Source organism: Physeter macrocephalus, chromosome 7 (assembly GCF_002837175.3).
Source record: "Physeter macrocephalus isolate SW-GA chromosome 7, ASM283717v5, whole genome shotgun sequence".
NCBI lineage: Eukaryota > Metazoa > Chordata > Mammalia > Artiodactyla > Physeteridae > Physeter > Physeter macrocephalus.
In genome coordinates, this window is record NC_041220.1 from 16,293,729 (window position 1) to 16,304,962 (window position 11,234).

Sequence of the window (11,234 nt, forward strand, 5' to 3'; positions counted from 1 at the left end):
TGGATTTATCCTGTATGGGACTCTCTGTGCTTCCTGGACTTGATTAACTATTTCCCTTCCCGTATTAGGGAAGTTTTCAACTATAATCTCTTCCAATATTTTCTCAGTCCCTTTTTTTTATCTTCTTCTTCTGGGACCACTATAATTCGAATGTTGGTATGTTTAATGTTGTCCCGGAGGTGTCTGCCACTGTCATCAATTCTTTTTATTCTTTTTTCTTTATTCTGCTCTGCAGTAGTTATTTCCACTATTTTATCTTCCAGGTCACTTATCAGTTCTTCTGCCTTAGTTATTCTGCTAATGATCACTTCTAGAGTATTTTTAATTTCATTTATTGTGTTGTTCATCACTGTTTGTTTGCTCTTTAGTTCTTCTAGGTCCTTGTTAAACATTTCTTGTATTTATTCTATTTCCTAGAATTTGGAGCATTTTTACTATCATTATTCTGAATTCTTTTTCAGGTAGACTGCCTACTTCCTCTTCATTTGTTAGGTCTGGTGGGGTTTTGCCTTGCTTCTTCAACTGCTGTGTGTTTCTCTGTCTTCTCATTTTGCTTAACTAACTGTATTTCAGGTCACCTTTTTGCATGCTGCAAGTTCATAGTTCCTGTTGTTTTTGGTGTCTGTCCCCAGTGGCTGAGGTTGGTTCAGTGGGTTGTGTGGGTTTCCTGGTGGAGGGGACTAGTGCCTGTGTTCTGGTGGATGAGGCTGGATCTTCTCTTTCTGGTGGGCAGGTCCACGTCTGGTGGTTTGTTTTGGGGTGTCTGTGGCCTTATTATGATTTTAGGCTTACTCTCTGGTAATGGGTGGGGTTGTGTTCCTGTCTTCCTAGTTGTTTGGCATAGGGTGTCCAGAACTCTAACTTGCTGGTCGTTGAGTGGAGCTGGGTCTTGGAGTTGAAATTCTTTTTCAGGTAGACTGCCTACTTCCTCTTCATTTGTTAGGTCTGGTGGGGTTTTGCCTTGCTTCTTCAACTGCTGTGTGTTTCTCTGTCTTCTCATTTTGCTTAACTAACTGTATTTCAGGTCACCTTTTTGCATGCTGCAAGTTCATAGTTCCTGTTGTTTTTGGTGTCTGTCCCCAGTGGCTGAGGTTGGTTCAGTGGGTTGTGTGGGTTTCCTGGTGGAGGGGACTAGTGCCTGTGTTCTGGTGGATGAGGCTGGATCTTCTCTTTCTGGTGGGCAGGTCCACGTCTGGTGGTTTGTTTTGGGGTGTCTGTGGCCTTATTATGATTTTAGGCTTACTCTCTGGTAATGGGTGGGGTTGTGTTCCTGTCTTCCTAGTTGTTTGGCATAGGGTGTCCAGAACTCTAACTTGCTGGTCGTTGAGTGGAGCTGGGTCTTGGAGTTGAAATGGAGATCTCTGGGAGATTTTTGCCGTTTGATATTACATGGAGCTGGGAAGTCTCTTGTGGACCCGTGTCCTGAACTTGGCTCTCCCACCTCAGAGGCACAGCCGTGTCATCTGGCTTGGGCACCAAGACCCTGTCATCCACACGGCTCATAATAAAAGGGAGAATAAAAAGAAAGAAGACGATAAAAGAAAAAATAAAGTTATTAAAATAAAAAATAATAATAATTATTAAAAAAATTATTTTAATGTTAAAAAAAAATAAAGAAGAGAGCAACCAAACTAAAAAACAAATCCACCAATGAAAACAAGTGCTAAAAACTATACTAAAAACAAAAAAATAGAATAAAAAAACGGACAGACAGAACCCTAGGAGAAATGGTAAAAGCAATACTATACAGACAACATCACACACAGAAGCATACACATACACACTCACAAAAAGAGAAAAAGGGAAAAAAATATATGTATCATTGCTCCCAAAGTACACCTCCTCAATTTGTGATGATTCATTGTGTATTCAGGTGTTCCACAGATGCAGGGTACATTAGGTTGATTATGGAGATTTAATCCGCTGCTCCTGAGGCTGCTGGGAGAGATTTCCCATTCTCTTCTTTGTTCACACATCTCCTGGGGTTCAGCTTTGGATCTGGCAGCGCCTCTGCATGTAGGTCGCCTGAGGGCGTCCGTTCTTCGCTCAGACAGGACGGGGTTAAAGGAGCAGCTGATTCAGGTGCTCTGGCTCACTCAGGCCTGGGGGAAGGAGGGGTCCGTATGCGGGGCGAGCCTGTGGTGGCAGAGGCCCGCATGACGTTGCACCAGCCTGAGGTGCGCCATGCGTTCTCCCGGGGAAGTTGTCCCTGGATCACGGGACCCTGGCAGTGGCGGGCTGCACAGGCTCCTGAGAGGGGAGGTGTGGAGAGTGACCTATGCTTGCACACAGGCTTCCTGGTGGTGGCAGCAGCAGCCTTAGCATCTCATGCCCATCTCTGGAGCACCTTTAAGTGGCGCTCTTAATCCCCTCTCCTCGTGCACCAGGAAACAAAGAGGCAAGAAAAAGTCTCTTGTCTCTTCGGCAGCTCCAGACTCTTTCCCGGACTCCCTCCCGGGTAGCCATGGCTCACTAGCCCCCTTCAGGCCGTGTTCATGCAGCCAACCCCAACCCTCTCCCTGGAATCCGACCTCCGAAACCCGAGCCTCAGCTCCCAGCCCCCGCCCACCCCAGCGGGTGAGCAGACAAGCCTCTCGGGCTGGTGAGTGCTGGTCAGCACCAATCCTCTGTGTAGGAATCTCTCCGCTTTGCCCTCCGCACCCCTGTGGCTGCACTCTCCTCCGTGGCTCCAAAGCTTCCCCCCTTCACCACCCGCAGTGTCCGCCCACGAAGGGGCTCCTAGTGTGTGGAGACCTTTCCTCCTTCACAGCTCCTTCTCAGAGGTACAGGTCCCGTCCCTATTCTTTTGTCTCTGTTTTTTCTTTTTCCTTTTGCCCTATCCAGGTACATGGGGAGTTTCTTGCCTTTTGGGAGGTCTGAAGTCTTCTGTCAGTGTTCAGTAGGTGTTCTGTAGGAGTTGTTCCACATGTAGATGTATTTCTGATGTATTTGTGGGGAGGACGGTGATTTCCACGTCTTACTCTTCTGCCATCTTGAAGCTCCCCCGAAACTCACTTTTCAGTACTCAATATTTCATTGTCTTTAGTATGCAGCTATTTTTCATTTAAATTGATTTTTTTTTTTTTTTTTTTTTTTTTTTTTTGCGGTACGCGGGCCTCTCACTGTTGTGGCCTCTCCCATTGCGGAGCACAGGCTCCGGACACGCAGGGTCAGTGGCCATGGCTCATGGGCCTAGTCGCTCTGCGGCATGTAGGATCTTCCTGGGCCGGGGCACAAGCCCGTGTCCCCTGCATCAGCAGGCGTACTCTCAACCACTGCGCCACCAGGGAAGCCTTTGGGGAGATTTATTATCATTTTGAAATAGTAAATATGAAAATGTTAAAAATAAAACAATCATATTTAGCATCATTTACAAATAATAAGAATCATAAACTGAATTAATTTATTAGTTTTCTAGGCCTGTAACAGATATGATCCAGTGCCTTTAAACTCAGTCAAGAGTCAAAAACATGTTTGGAATCTAAGCCATAAAATTCCTTAAAACTTGTTTTAAGGAGGAAGGGGAGTTACTCAAAAAAACAAACAAACAAAAATCAACTTGTCATAATGGACCCTAGATCATGCTGAAGGGGTGTGGGTGATTGGACATTCCCTCAGGAGAAGGAATTTACTCATTATTGGAAATTCAGAGAACATAAGTTTGTTTCTCAAAGATTGGTGCTACTGTTTGCTATGCTGTTTCCTTTACAGTTTAAATTAAACATACATGAAACCTAGCAACTCAATTAGTTGAACTCTACAATAATTTTAAAGAGGTGAAATGTTATTGGAAATGCTATAATAATCTGAAGAGGTAAATATGGTAGAATGCATGATTAAAATTACTTTTCCCACTTGTTTTATTTCTCTGCTTTCTTTGCCCTCGAATGATTGGAAGAGATCAACTGCAATGAAAGTCCTTCAAAGGCTTCCCAACTCATTCAATTTAATAACCAGTCATTATAAAAGATAGATGCTAGGTTCAGTCTGGCTATGGGGGAAAAGATCATTCTGGTATAGGATCGATGGACCATATTGCAAATTGCACTTCCCCCCAAGTGGCTGCATCAATATACAGCCCATCCCACATCTTTTTCTTTCAATATGGCTTGGATGCTCCTCTACTGAGAGGCAGAATCTACGTTTCCTCCCCTTGAACCTAGGCACGCCTTAGTAACTTCTTCAACCAATAGAATACAGCAGAAATGATACTGCATGACTTCCAAAGCTAGATCTTAAGGGCAGCATAGCTCCCACCTAGCTTGCTCTTTTTATTGGAACACTTCCTACCATGTTTTGAAGAGGCCCAGACCATATGGAGAGGCTACATGTGTGTGTTCTGGCTAACAGCACCAGCTAGGTCTTCAGCTGAGAGCCAACATCAACTATCAGACTTGTGAGTGAATAAAAATCTTTAGATGATTCCAGTCCCTGGACTTTGAGTCTTTCAGCTAAAGCCCTAGACATCATGCTTTCCCAACTTCCCATCTGACCAAAAGAAACTATGAGAGATAATAACTGATTACTATTATTGTAAGTAATCTAAATTGTTTGGTAATTTGATAGATAGTAATAGCTACCTAATATACATGGTAATTGGCTACTAACCTTGGCTACCAGTAGATTTTGAACACCCTTCGATTTATCTCCTGCCTTTAGAGTAACACTGATAATAACTGTTCTGATAGTGCCCAAACAATGGATTTTTTTAAAAAGTTTTAGCTTTTTGACTAAACAAACAAGCCAAATAAACTAATCATCAGATTGCTTGGAATACATGTTTTGAGGTTATGATTATTAAGAAGTACATTGAACATTTTTGGCAAAATGTCAGATATCATCATATTTTCAACACAAGATTTTCCTTTAAGTTAAATAATTTCACTGAACACATCATCTGGTCTTTTAGTTTGATATATTTATATATTGGCCTCCAAAAGTCTGTTTCAGAAATATGTACTCATATTGAAAAAATTTGTTTTTCTGTGATTATTTTCCTAATTGCTTCATAATGTAAGTATGTACATCTCATTTTGAAATGAGTTAAATCCTGTTTCGGGTACCAGATGGACAGAAGTGGTAGGTGCAGTTCTGTTTTTAGGCTGAGAGCGGATGCAGCACTGAAGGTGTGAATCACTCTCCTCCACACCGTCCTGTTTCTGAACATCCTGTGCAACTGTTCTGCTCTGGAGGATTCCCCCACTGTTGGCTTTCCATTGAGGCTTCCAGGAATAGGCATTCATTTTAGCATTTAAGGGCTTCTGATCCCCAAGCAATTGAAGTTAGGTCCCTAATTCATTTTTGCATACATTTATATGCTCAAGGGCTGAGGAGGAAGTGTCTAATTACCCTACATTCATTTTCTTTACCCAATTTTGATGGGGGAATTTAAGTTGAGGAGTCTCTTGTCTCCTTGATCTATTGAAGACCTCCTCTCCTTTACTGTAGGGCATGAAATGTGTGTTATATGTTTTTTGATGAACCACATATTTTTATTTCATTAAATATTAAAGTTATTAAAAAAATGAATAACATGTTTTCAGTGTCTTAGAGTAGTAACATATCCCTGGTGGGGGTGTAGCTAATTAAACTTTTCTTTTTATAGATTTAAGTTCCAGCATTTAATACAATTCCAGCATTTAATAGACTCTGTTGCATTGGTTAAGCCCTGTAAGGCCTCTGTGACAGATGCCTTTAGTGTCCCACCAATATTCCGTGCCCTTGCCACTTGGTCAGGCAACATTGCTTTGCTGTGAGCTTTCTCTTGCAACTACATAACATTGTCTCTTGTTTGGCTTGCTGAAAGTGCAGAGTAATGAAAGGTACTAGGGCCAAGCCTCAACCAATGACTGACAAGAATTGATAAACAATTATCCCTCATTCCTTGCTCCTTGGAGAGATTAAGTCTGAGATTATGTGTTCTACACTGGCTCCCAAATGTCATTATGAGGATTAAGCTTCAGTTATCCACAGGGATGGCTGGCTGGATAATGGAGTCCCTCATTGGCATTTTCCCTTCCTTGTTTCACATCCACATGCTCCTGTGGGTGTTCCCTTCAGCCTTCCAATGAACCCACTCATTCTGAATCCTTGTATCAGGGTCTGCTTTTGGGAGAAAGCAAAGTAAGACATCAGTCATTCTACTATTACTTGGTTAATTTCAATGTCTTTGTTTAATTTCTCTAGGTGATTTTTAAAAAATAGGTATTGCTTTAATAACTTTTTCATTTTGCTGGTCAAAAAGCCCAGTAACATTTATTCTGTCCTCCTTTAACTTTAAACATGATATCAATTATTTTCCATTAAAATGTATGTATCCTTAATATTCCTCCCTTTATGGATTGGCTTTTTCTTTTTTTTTTTTGGTTTCTCCTTGGGCAATATCTTCTTACCCATTATCATTCGTAATCTCTTTTTTGATAAGTTTTCTTCTTTGAGTGTACTTTGCTTTGTTAGAATGTCTCAGTGAAAGTCTATTTTTATTTTTTTCATTCAGGCTAAAGCAGCCCTGAAAAGCGCACCCAATCTAAAGGTGATATGAAAGATCAAGTTGATAATTGAATATTTTTCCAGGTCCACCACCTTCCCTGCTACCCAACCTGATGCTCTGTGGGAAATAAATGCCTCTATCTTTTCCTTTACCCACAGTAGGCCTCAGTAGGCCCATGCTGCTACTGTGTGTTTGTCTTGAGGGGCATGATGGTGTCTTCAAATAAATTCAGCTCTGTGTCACCTTTTCTCACCTCAGAACCTGTGCCTTCTTGAAGGCTTTTCTGGATGAGACCCATAGGAACTATAATATTAACAGCTGGTTAATGGTTGTTCAAAGTAAAAAATAAAGTATAGAAGTAGTAGGCAGGACAAGAAAGTTTACCTATAAAATAAATGCAAGTGTTATGGAACCTGGGTGAAGAATTCACTAAAGAGTAAAGTTGCAAGTAAAGATTTTGTTCTACATTCTTTTTGAGGACCAGCTCTCTCTTTATGGGTTGCCATCCTGTATTTTGGAACTCAGACTCATATTGAAGAAGTCATATGGCCATTTTCCCAGAGGAACAATCTCAGTGGTGCCAAAGCATCACTTTGGTGGAAAAATGAGGTAGCAATAATTCAACTTATGGTGAGCCAGTTGAGTGGAATATGTTTGTAAGAAATAAGGTGTTTACAAGTTTATTAAAAGATACAGTTGAACAGCCAGGTGAAAAGATACATAGGGTGAGGTCTGGGAGAGCCCAAATGCAGGAGCTTCTGTCCTTGTAGCCTTTGGGGTGCATCATCCTCCTGGTGCAGATGTGTTCACCAACCTGGAAATGCTTTGAACCCCACACTGTTGGGATTTTATGAAGGCTTCCTCACATAAGCATGATCAATTATTAACTCCATTTCCATCTTCTCTCCCCACTATGGAAAAGTTGAAGCTTGGGGAATAGGGCTGCAAATCCCAACCTCTAATCATGGCTTGGTCTTTCTGGTGACCAGCCTCCATCCAAGAGCCCACTCAGAGTCACATCTCATTCAAGCAAAAGGTGCTCCTAGTGCTCTTACCACTTAGGAATTTACAAGGGTTTTAGGAGCCCTGGGTCAGGAACTTGGGAGATACATATATCCCACATATTATGTATATAAATATATATATGTATATTTATATATATAAAATATATATAAAATATATAAATATATATATATATATACACACACACATATATGTTTCTATTATCTCACAGATGATGAACTGCCTTCTAAAGTGCATATATCCTGGGAATTCCCTGGTGGTTCAATGATTAAGACTCTGTGCTTCCAATGCAGGGGGCACAGGTTCGATCCCTGGTAGGGAACTAGGATCCCACAAGCCTTGTAGCCAAAAAAATAAATAAACAAAATAAAATGAGATAGTATTTTAAAATAAATAAAAATTAAAGTGCATATGTCCAATTCACTGCTAGTTTTTGGTTTGCTTGCAGAAAGCATGTGAATTTGGGCCTGAATCAAATTTTTAAGGACAACAGTAGAGTGGTAAGCACTGCAATTAATACTTTTTCTCACAAAGTACCCAGGCTTTCTTTTTAATAAATGTTTAATAAATATTTAAAGGAAACCATTTTCAACGCATGTCAAATTATTAGCCTTTCCCAAGTATCCATCTCTCAGTCTGGGTCTGTGGTCTTCTGACATATATTTTGTTATTGTGTATACCACCACTGACTCTATCTCTTGAGGTCACCTTAAATTATTAATAGAAGGGAGTAAGACATAAATTATAAATTAATGATTTTATCAATATTATATTTGTTTTCTTTACAGAAAGTAGTATAGCTTTAAAGTAAATGCATCAACTCTTCTTTCATTCAAGATCCCTGCAAACTCTCCATGCTGTGATTAAAAGTAATATTTGAGGCAGAGCTGGAACTCCTGGCTCTGGGTCTTTTCTCTCCACCATCACTGAATTGCCTCGGAACCTGAGGGGAGGGCAGCTTCACTGAGGCTGCCGGCTCTGGAGGGGCCCCAGCAGCTGAAGCTGCAACAGTCCTGGGGACCACGGGCCAGTTGTTTCAACAAGTAACTTAAAGACAAAATGGATGAACAAGGAGGCTTGTGCCTGAGATCATGTTGATGTGAAACCAGGATGGCCACCTTGTACCAGAGGAACTTCAAATGGCGAAGTAAGACGTGGAGATCACCTTCCTCCCCACTAATACATCAGAAATACATCTACATGTGGAACTGCTCCTATAGAACACCTACTGAACGCTGGCAAAAGACCTCAGATTTCCCAAAAGGCAAGTAACTCCCCACGTACCTGGGTAGGGCAAAAGAAAAAACAGAGACAAAAGAATAGGGACAAGACCTGCACCACTGGGAAGGAGCCATGAAGGAGGAAAGGTTTCCACACACTAAGAAGCCCTTCGCGGGCAGAGACTGTGGGGGGCAGAGGGGGAAGCTTTGGAACCACGGAGGAGAACGCAGCAACAGGGTGCGGAGGGCAAAGCGGAGAGCCTCCCGCACAGAGGATCAGTGCCGACCAGCACTCACCAGCCGGAGAGGCTTCTCTGCTCACCCGCCAGGACGGGCGGGGGCTGGGACCTGAGGCTCGGGCTTCAGTCAGATCCCAGGGAGAGGACTGGGGTTGGCTGCGTGAACACGTCCTGAAGGGGCTAGTGCGCCACGGCTAGCTGGGAGGGGGTCCAGGAAAAGGTCTGGAGCTGCCAAAGAGGCAAGAGACCATTGTTTTGGGGTGCACGAGTAGGGGGGATTCAGAGCACTGCCTAAACGAGCTCCAGAGATGGGCGCGAGCCGCGGCTATTAGCGCGGACACCAGAGACGGGCATGAGACGCTAAGGCCGCTGCTGCCACCACCAAGAAGCCTGTGTGCGAGCACAGGTCACTCTCCACACCTCCCCTCCCGGGAGCCTGTGCAGCTCACCACTGCCAGGGTCCCGTGATCCAGGGACAACTTCCCTGGGAGAACATACGGCGCGCCTCAGGCTGTTGCAACGTCACGCTGGCCTCTGCCACCGCAGGCTCGCCCCGCATCCATACCCCTCCTTCGCCCGGCCTGAGTGAGCCAGAGCCCCAGAAGCAGCTGCTCCTTTAACCCCGTCCTGTCTGAGCGAAGAACAGACGCCCTCAGGCGACCTACACAGAGAGGCAGGGCCAAATCCAAAGCTGAACCCCAGGAGCTATGTGAACAGAAAAGAGAAAGGGTAATCTCTCCCAGCAGCCTCAGGAGCAGCGGATTAAATCTCCACAATCAACTTGATGGTACCCTGCATTGGTGGAATACCTGAATAGACAACGAATCATACCAAATAGAGGAGGTGGACTTTTGGAGCAACGATATATATATATTTTCCCCTTTTTCTCCTTTGGTGAGTGTGTATGTGTATGCTTCTGTGTGTGATTTTTTCTGTATAGCTTTACGCTTACCATTTGTGCTAGGGTTCTGTCTGTCTGATTTTTTTTTTTTCAGGTATAGTTTTTAGCACTTGTTATCATTGGTGGATTTGTTTTTTGGTTTGGTTGCTCTCTTCTTTCTTTCCTTCTTTTTCTTTTTACTACTTTAAAAAATTTTTAAGAATTATTTTTATTTTTATTTTAATAATGTCATTTTATTTTATTTTTTCTCTTCTTTCTTTCTTTTTCTCCTTTAATCTGAGCTGTGTGGATGACAGGCTTTTGGTGCTCCAGCCAGGCATCAGTGCTGTGCCTCTGAGGTACGAGAGCCAAGTTCAGGATATTGGTCCACAAGAGACCTCCCAGGTCCATGTAATATCAGATGGTGAAAATCTCCAAAAGATCTCCAACTCAACGCCAGACCCAGCTCCACTCAACAACCACCAAGCTACAGTGCTGGACACCCTATGCCAAACAACTAGGAAGACAGGAACACAACCCCACCCATTAGCAGAGGGGATACCTAAAATCATAATAAGGCCACAGACACCCCAAAACTCACCACCAGACGTGTGCCTGCCAACCATAAAGACAAGATCCAGCCTCATCCACCAGAACACAGGCACTAGTCCCCTTCCTCAGGAAGCCTAAACAACCCAATGAACCAACCTTAGCCACTGGGGGCAGACACCAAAAACAATGGGAACCACGAACCGGCAGCCTGTGAAAAGGAGACCCCAAACACAGTAAGTTTAGCAAAATGAGAAGACAAACACCCAGCAGATGAAGGAGAAAGGAAAAACCCCACCAGAACTAACAAATAAAGAGGAAGTAGGCAGTCTAGCTGAAAAATAATTCAGAATAATGATAGTAAAGATGATCCACAATCTTGGAAATAGAATGGAGAAAATACAAGAAACGTTTAACAAGGACCTAGATGAACTAAAGAGCAAAAAAACAGTGAGGAACAACACAATAAATGAAATAATCCTCTAGAAGGGACCATTAGCAGAATAACTGAGACAGAAGAATGGATAAGTGACCTGGAAGATAAAATAGTGGAAATAACTACTGCAGAGCAGAATAAAGAATGAAAAGAATTGATGACAGTGACAGACACCTCTGGGACAACATTAAATGCACCAACATTCGAATTATAGGGGTCCCAGAGGAAGAAGATAAAAAGAAAGGGACTGAGAAAATATTGGAAGAGATTATAGTTGAAAACTTCCCTAATATGGGAAAGGAAATAGTTAATCAAGTCCAGGAAGCACAGAGAGTCCCATACAGGATAAATGCAAGGAGAAACATGCCAAGACACTTATTAATCAAACTATCAAAAA